Below are 8,475 nucleotides of genomic sequence, written 5' to 3'. Positions count from 1 at the left end.
CAGTCAAATTTCTGTAAAGCAGTATGGGTTTAAGATCCTGTGGTTCCTAAAACTATTTGTATCAATAAAAGTTCTTTTTAGAATTCCTATTGTCCACGTCAAACAACAGACCCACTGGGTCTTAGTGGGACTTAAGAGGATTCAGCCAATTTTCCCACTAAGCTTTCCCCTTTCAAATGGGTCCAGCAGCTTGTGGCTTTTGCTGATCCAGAGTGCGCACTGAAATGTGGACCAGAATGTAACCCAGGATGATTTCGTACACTTCCGATTCTAATCCATTAAAAGTTCTTATTCAAAGTCCTACTGTCTCCATCATGCAACAAACCCACTGGGCCTTAATGGAGCTTTAGAAAATTCAGCCACTTTTCCCCCAAAGGTTATCCCTTTCAAATGGGTCCCTCAGAAGCTCAGCTTGCAAATTCCGGCATTTGCCGATCTGCAGTGTGACCGAAAAGTGGTCCGGATTGCAACTGAGGCTATTAGCTCGTTCTGAGTCCACTCCAGCAGAAGTTCTGGTTCAAATTTCTACTGTCCACATCACGCAACAGACCCACTGGGTCTTAGTGGAGCTTAAGTGAAATAAGCCAATTTCCCCACTAAGTTTTCTCCTTTCAAATGGGTCTCTTAGAAGCTCATCTAGTGGCTTCCGGTTTTTGCCAAGTCCACGCGGCTTTGTTCCCACAGTTCCAATACTAAAAGTTTCAACAAAAGTTATGATTAAATTCCTATTTTCCACGCCGCACCTCAGACCCTCCAGGTTTTAGTGGGCTTAAGAGAATTCAGCCGATTTCCCCACTAACCTTTTTCCTTTCAGGTGAGTCTCAATGCAGCTCAGCTCAGCTAGTGGATTCCAGCTTTTGCTGGGTCTGCGATGGGACCGCTGCGGGACCGCTGCAGGGCAGGCAGGCAGGGCTCAGGTTTTTAAAGCTTCTAAAATAATGTATTAGCAAAAGTTCTGATTCAAAATCCTACTGTTCGCATCACGCTGTGATGGTCAGTCTCTGTGGAGAGTAAAGTACTCTCTGGTATCCTCTCTATGCAGGTTGCTTTCCCTCTGGTTCTTCACACTGTGCTCTCCCCTCTGCCATCTTCCTGTCTCCAAGATCACCATTTTAAGAACATTTCAGGGTGATTTCCCTTTGCTTCTGTGGAAGGTCTCCATGTAATGATTAGAAACTTGGCTTGTTGCATGTTTCCTGGGACAGCTCCTACACTTCCTTCTTGGTTTTGCAGAACATAATCATGTTCCCAATGATAAACACCATACACCTACATATCATCTCCAATGACCTCTTCCCTGTGAGTCCAATGGCACTTGATAACCAGGTGCTCTACAGTTATTGTCATTTTCTGAGTTGTTTTACCTATCAGGTCCACCTGCGCATATGAAGATTTCATGCATTTCTCAACAATATTAAATACTCAATGTATTTAAAGGTAAGTTGTAGAAATAAACAATGATTAGGGATTGTGTTCTCCAACTTTCTTGCATGCCCCAGATAAAATCTCTTTACTTGATCAGCAAAACCAATATCCAACAACTGGTTAACTTCATCCATGAAATCCATGTGTAGGTTTAGTGAGGTCTACCTTGCCATTTTGTAGGTGTTCTTAGATACATTTAGTGTCCCAACTAGCATGTGAGTCTCATTCTTCATGTGATCTGATTGACCTCCATATGGTGTTCCATCATAAAAAACAAGCCACTTGAGGAGATCCAAGATGGCGGTGGAGGCAGAGACAGCGTGGTGAGCTGTGGGAGCAGCGAACCACTTAAAGCAGGGCCATTATGGCCTTCCACAGACTTTGGCTTATTGATAATTGAACACTTAAACAGTTGATAACTGGCCCTCAGTGAAGGTCGAGGCTCAACAACAGGAATTCAAGGATTCCCAAGGAGGAATGGGTGAGTCTCATGGTTCCCAACCCCCACCCTGCAGAGCCCGCACCTTGCTGCACAGCCGCTGCAGCTCCATGAGGCTTCCACAGCTGGAATTAATGGATTCCCTCACCCAGGATGGATGCTGGGCACCGGCCCTCCTTAAGACTGGTGCAGCGAAGCCACCACACTGCCTCAGGGTGGACTTGTTCTGGAGAGAATTCTTGGAGCCAGGATGGCAGCAGTGGGGGAAGTGGGTGCTCGCCGGCCACCTGCACAAGAGGGGCCACACAGCCGCCTAGTGTCCATGTGGTGGGGTTGGGGGATGCGCCCCCAACGGCCGCCTGCGCTGGTGGTGGGGGGGGCGCGCGTGCCCCACTGGCCGCCTGCATAGGAGGTGGGGTTGGGAGGCATGCCCACCATCTGCAGGTTTGCGTTTCCTTGGACAGGCCAAAGAAGATGATCACCTATACAATGGATTCCTGAAAGTCACTGTGAGTCTAATGACCTTAACAGTGGCAGCATGCACAAGAGGACTGACATCCTAAATGCACCACATATTTTGTTCTGTTGAATCCTTCTGCCAAAAGATGGTTAGACCTGGGGGAGTCTGTTAACAATTCTCAGGTTCCCTTTATCATATATAAAGGGGGAGGGCAGTGACACCTACTTCAAAATATAGTATGACCACTTATGGGGGGGGGTAAAAGTGGCAGTGCTGGAATTGGAAACACTATCCCTGACCACAGAGTCCTCAAGTCAGGCGAGGGGACCAGACTGGGGTAGGGGCAATTGTAGGGGGAGTATACCAGCCAGATCCTGGGGGGTGTTGCCCTGGGCTGCCCTCGGCCCCTGGCCCTCGCCCCCAGCTCGGGGCAAGCCATCGCGGCCCTCAGGGTGAGCTCCTCAGTTCCTAGATTGTGCCATCTGACCCCTGGGTGGGGAAGGAAAAAAAACAAGAATACCTAGGTTATCCAGAGAATATTATCTAGGCCACCTTCTGCCACCCCCCCCAGTAAACCTGAAAGCAACACCCTTAAAGCCCTTCTATTTGTAACTCACAAGTTTGTTCTCTCTAGGTTTGCTCCCTTTCCTATATAGGTAACCTTAACACTGAGTTTTACGCCAGAATTGACCCTGAACCCAGTGCCAGTGACAAAAAGGAAATACAATGACAGCTAAGGAAGCAAAGGAGGATGGAGCCTCTGGGTTCAACCAGCCATTCCCACTGGATCCACCTGGGAAAACACTTTGCAGTCCAGAGGGGAGCAAATGACAGGAAAATATCTTCTAACAGAGCAAGAAGCCAAGCAGCTTTAACATAAGGCCACCAGTAAGGAGATAAAGCGTCCTCCCTTCCCCCCATTTACATTTATGCCCCTGTTCAGCATAAAGAAGCCAGAGAGTCGGCATCCAATTCCCAAATCAATAAGACAGTTGGTTTAATTACCATTGGAAAATGCTTGTCATTCCTCTGTAGCATCTGGTCCCCATTGGACCCTCATCATTTCCTTCACCTGCTCCCCCCACTGATCAAACTGTGCAGCTCTGCAACTGCACCCTGGCCCATCCTCACCCTTCTGCCCCCAACCCTCACCTCCTTGTATATGCTTTTCCCAATTAAAAAAAAAACCCAAACAAAAAACCAAGCCACTGACAGGGGCTTTTCTGTGATATAACTGAAGTCTTAGCTTTCTTGATTTGCTGAGTCTGTTGAAGGTGTCAGAGCAGCCTCACTTTCTCTCCTGCAGATCTCCCTGAAGTCTCTCAGTCTAGGGGATGGCAAAGGAAAATGTCTTCCAAATTCCAGTCTGTGCCTGTGAAATTAACTCTCTCCCACCATAGACCTGTTGAATCATCTTCACTTGCATAGGAAGCAGAAAGGGAAAGTTCACTCCTCAGGTTTTGAGAAGTTCAACAGTCACTTCAGAGACAGGAAAATTGGAGTAAGCTCCTTCTTTTTGTTCCACTGGTATTTCCGGTTACAGTTTGCTGTTACTGTCTTCACATGTGGATTCATAGGTGTTAGGGGCAGGTTCAGAATGAGGGAGTCTATTCTTCAGTTTGGGTTTGGGTTTTCCCCCACCCCCGAATTGTCTTTTCTTTCATTATTTTCTTCGGTTTAGAAGCATGCATTTCTTCAGAAGTTTTATAATTTTTTGTTGTTTTTATTAAGTTTTAAAAAACCTTTAAAAAGAGATAACTTTATTTTCAAATAATACATTTTTAAAACTTTTGATTTTATGAGAAATACTGCTGTATTGAGATCAGTAGTCCTTCTTTTTCTTTCCTTCCTTTCTCTCTCTCTCTCTCTCTCTCTCTCTCTCTCTCTCTCTCTCTCTCTTTCTCACACTTTTGTTTGAATCTTAACAGTTAGCTGTTTTAAAGGCAATGGCAATGTTGTTAATGGCAGTTGTGCCAAAGTACATATACACAGTATTCTTTGTTTCCATGAAGGCAAAGTTTTCAGCCAAATGAAAAGGTTGATACCATATTAAGCAATCTTGGAATTAGTTAATAGGATATAGGAAAAAATTACCCTAATGAGGATGTTAAATTTCCTTCCTCCAATTCACAACAAAAATTTTCAATTTGGAAAGCACTAGTCAAAGAATATTTCCACTTAATAAGATTTAAATATGGTCTGGGGGTTTTTCTTCAAGCACAAAGGTCTGGGGGAACTATTTTTCCTTTTATAATCTGTAAACTTAAATATATGCATGGCATGCTAATCTAGATACACAATTTTAAAAAAAATGGCTATGCAGAAAGAAAACTATAATGGAAATGTGGAAAAACGTAAGCATTACAACTCTAGGGGGAAAACACATTACTGAATTTTTTTTAAGTGTAAACTGAAGGAGGGAAACGAGATGCCGCAGAAAGCTTAATGTTTAGTTTGTCATCAATATTATACAGCTCTTATTTCCCAAGAAATAAATTATTCTCCCATATGGTTTCTGTAACTTCATTTTCCTAATCATGTTGTGGTTGTTGTTGTCATGTGCCATACAGTCTTTTGAGACTCATAATGCTTCTATTTACAACAGCTCCGAACTCTGCTTTATCTTGAGACAATTTCACTGTCCCTGACACAGGTGTCCCCATTCCCTCAGTCACTGAGTCAATCCATCTTGTCCATGGTCTTCCTCTCGTCCTGTTGCTCCAACCTTCTAAGCATGATATCATTCTCCAAAGATTGGTCCCTCCTGGCAACAATCCCAAAGCATATGACATGGAGCTTCAAAACCCATGTCTTCAAGGAGCAGCTTGGTTTCATCCTCTCCAGGACAGATCTGTTTGTTTTTTTTAGCAGTCCATGGTATACTCAATACTCTTTTCCAGCACAACACAAAGGTATCAATTCTTCTTCTATCATCCTTAGTCCATTGTCCAGCTCTCTGATGTACAGCAAATAAATGTGAAGAACTTGGCGTGGATCAGGTCACCTTAAGTCTCTAGAATGATATTATTGCTCTTCAGCACTCTGGAGAGATCCTTGACAGCAGATTTCTCCTGTGCAATTTGTCTTCTGATTTCCTGACTCCTGGTACAAAGGGTGTTGATTATGGAATGAAGTAAGCAGGAGCTGTCAGCAATCTTAATCTCTTCTCCGTCTAACATGATGCTGCCAATCAACGAAGTGGTGGGAATCTTTGTTTACTTGATTTTGAGCTTCAATCCATATTGAAGGCTGCAGTCCTTTACTTTCTGCAGCCTTAGATTCTCCTCAGTTTCGGAAAGCAGGGTTGTGTCATCTGCATAACAGGTTGCTGATGAGTCTTCTTCCAATCCTAATGCCACATTCATCTTGTTTATAGAAATTGAGCCAACACATAACTCAACTTCATGGCTTACTTTCAAGCAGAATATAAACTTGACTGTTCAGGATTACAATGAAATCATACAATATTGATCTTCCACAACTTTTGATGCGCTGACAAGCAAATGAACGTGTTGGGTTTTTTTTTTTTTAATCGCCTGCATCAAGTTTCTCATGGCCCTAGCGCACGTCAAGATCCCCGAGGTCCTGGCCCTGTGGCTACAATGGCACCATGTCCAGCTCCAGGAAACATCTGACGTCACAGACATGAGAACTCAACAGCACTATGACTTCATTGGGACTCAGGCCAAACTGCAATCAACTTGTGCCAGCCCAGGGCGAGAGGAGAATTCGACTCTCTATTCTGCACTTTCCCTCCAGGAACGTTAGGACAGGCGCCAGCTCACCTGCATCTGGACACTGAAGGACAAGGTGGCCCGGGAGGGCGACTCCCACAAGGGCCCGATTTCCTAACCCTCAGCGGTCTCGGAGGTGCATCGCCAGTCCAGCACCTTCTCAAAGCCTATCCGTGACCTCCTGACTTCCAGTTCCCACAGGGGTCTCCAGTCCCGCCCGCCCACTGGCCCGACCCTGGGTAGCCTGCGGGCTCAGAGGACGTGAGCGAAGGAGAGGGTCACCCCGAGGAGGGACACCGGCCGCCCACGCCCTCCGGCTCCCGGCCAAAACCTACTTTTTCTTTTTTACCTTTTTAGATTTGGGAAAATTTATTTCAACTTCAGAAGGCTCTACTTTCTTTCTCATCTTTTGAAGTTTGGGAGAAATAATGTCTTCTTTCTCTTCCACTGAATAGTCAGTCTTAGTAGACTTTGACTTCTCTTTCTTAGCTTTCTTCTCATTGTGTTTCCTCTATGTCTCAAATTTTCTCATGGCCATATCTGTTTCTGAAGTGGCGTCAGTAAAGAGTTTCTCCAGCCTCATTCAGCAACCTCTTGGAAACATGACCCAGCTCTTCAACTATGTGAAGAGGAAAGGATAAGATTTACATTTTCATGTTTTCTCCCTTATAAATTTTCTGTGATTAGGTTCATAAGGTCTGTTAATTACATGTTCAATTTTTCCTTCAGAACCTATATTAACCTATTTTCCACCTTCTCTTATTGCACTGGGAAGTGAAAACAAGAAGCATTTTGTCTCTGTCTCCCTCATTATTTACACACACACACACACACACACACACACACACACACACACCCCACCCTCCCCTCATTCTGTTATCAGTTATAATTCACAGCAAACTCGCGACAGTACAGAATTGCTTTTATAGGCTTTCCAAGGCTGATTTTTTTTTTACAAAAACAGCTTACTAGACTAGCAATTAACAAAGGGGCTGCCAAACCTATTATATTTTTACTATTGTTGTTTGTACCTGTCTGACAGCTACTCTCCAGTGCATTTTTAGAGTCAGTAAAACTCATGGGAGGTGATTACCCATCTTTCTTCCACAGAGTACCTGATGGATTTGAACTGGGTGCCTTCATGTTGACAGCACAGATTCTTACTACTAGACAACTAAAGCTCCCTGAAGGACATTGCTGTTGCTGTTGTTGTTGTCTGCCATCAATACAGAACTGACACATAGCTGACCCTCCAGCAAGTTTTAAGGGACATGTAATCACAGAGGAGGAGATGCTTATCCTTCTCCTGTGGAGCAGCTGATGGACTCAAACTGCGTGCCTTTGTGACTGCAGTGCAGCATCTTTCCACTAGGCCACCAGAACTCCTTGCCATTAGAATTGAAACATTAAAAGAAGAGTGGAAAGAAATGGATAAGAAAGAATAAGAGCAGAAAGAAAACAGCAAAGAGATAGAAAGAATTAACAAGACTAGAAGAGAACTCAGTCTCATAATGAAAATACTACATAAGACCATCATTGTAAAAATAGAAGGATAACTAATTAAACATGTAGAGGGATCCAAGAAGGGAAGAAGTGGGAGCAGAGGGGTAAGGATGGGTTGGGGTGAAATCACAGAGTTGCACAGTTTTGTAGGTGGAGGGAGGGGGTAAAGGGAATAGGAAATATTTGGTGGGGACCTGAAAAGACAAGGTGATGATTGGCATACTCCAAAGATGTTTTATTTTACAAAGCATATTTCATGAGAATGATTATATGAAATATAATGCTAATGAAGAATAGAAGTAAATACAATGAATATGAACTTTGAAAATGAACAGATACAAAATAAAAAATTATAAAAAACCTCTCCAGAGTGTTAAAGAGTAATGGTGACTGTCTAGAGACTATGGTGTGCCTGATTCAAGCCATTGCCCTCTCAATTTCTTGCTAAGCATCTAAGGGCTGGGCAATGACTAAGGATGACAGAAGAATTGATGCCTTTGAGTTGCTGTGATGAAGAGCATTGAACATAACAAAGATTATCAAGACTACAAATAGATCTTCCCTGGAGATAGTAAAACACAGGTGTTCCTTGAAGACAAATATTTTGAAACTCTGTCCTATATATTTTGGGCATATTGTCAGGAGAGCTAGTCTTTAGAGAAGGATGTCATGTTTGAAAAGGTAGAAGATCAGCATAGGAGAAGAAGTGGATGACACTGGTTGATACTGTGACTGTGGCAATGTGGTCAGATATGTCAGAATTAGTGTGGTTAGCTCATGAAAGACGAAAATTCAGAGCTGTTGTTTATAGGGTCACTATGAGTTGTAGTAGATTTGATGATCCACTTAAAATCCATCATGGAAGTGATTTGATATGAAACAGAAGAATATTTTCAGAAAGAATTGAACGAAAA

The 8,475-nt window shown here is 43.5% G+C and overlaps 1 pseudogene; it reads right to left on the bottom strand.

Annotated features, from left to right (window-relative positions):
- Nucleotides 1-4,036, bottom strand: part of LOC102877333 — a 5,894-nt pseudogene extending 1,858 nt beyond the window's left edge.
- Between the last annotated feature and the right edge of the window lie 4,439 nt (nucleotides 4,037-8,475).

This window comes from Elephantulus edwardii, unplaced genomic scaffold (assembly GCF_000299155.1).
Source record: "Elephantulus edwardii isolate Elephantulus edwardi_28Jun2011 unplaced genomic scaffold, EleEdw1.0 scaffold00019, whole genome shotgun sequence".
NCBI classification, from domain to species: domain Eukaryota; kingdom Metazoa; phylum Chordata; class Mammalia; order Macroscelidea; family Macroscelididae; genus Elephantulus; species Elephantulus edwardii.
This window is presented reverse-complemented; position numbering and strand designations above follow the sequence as displayed.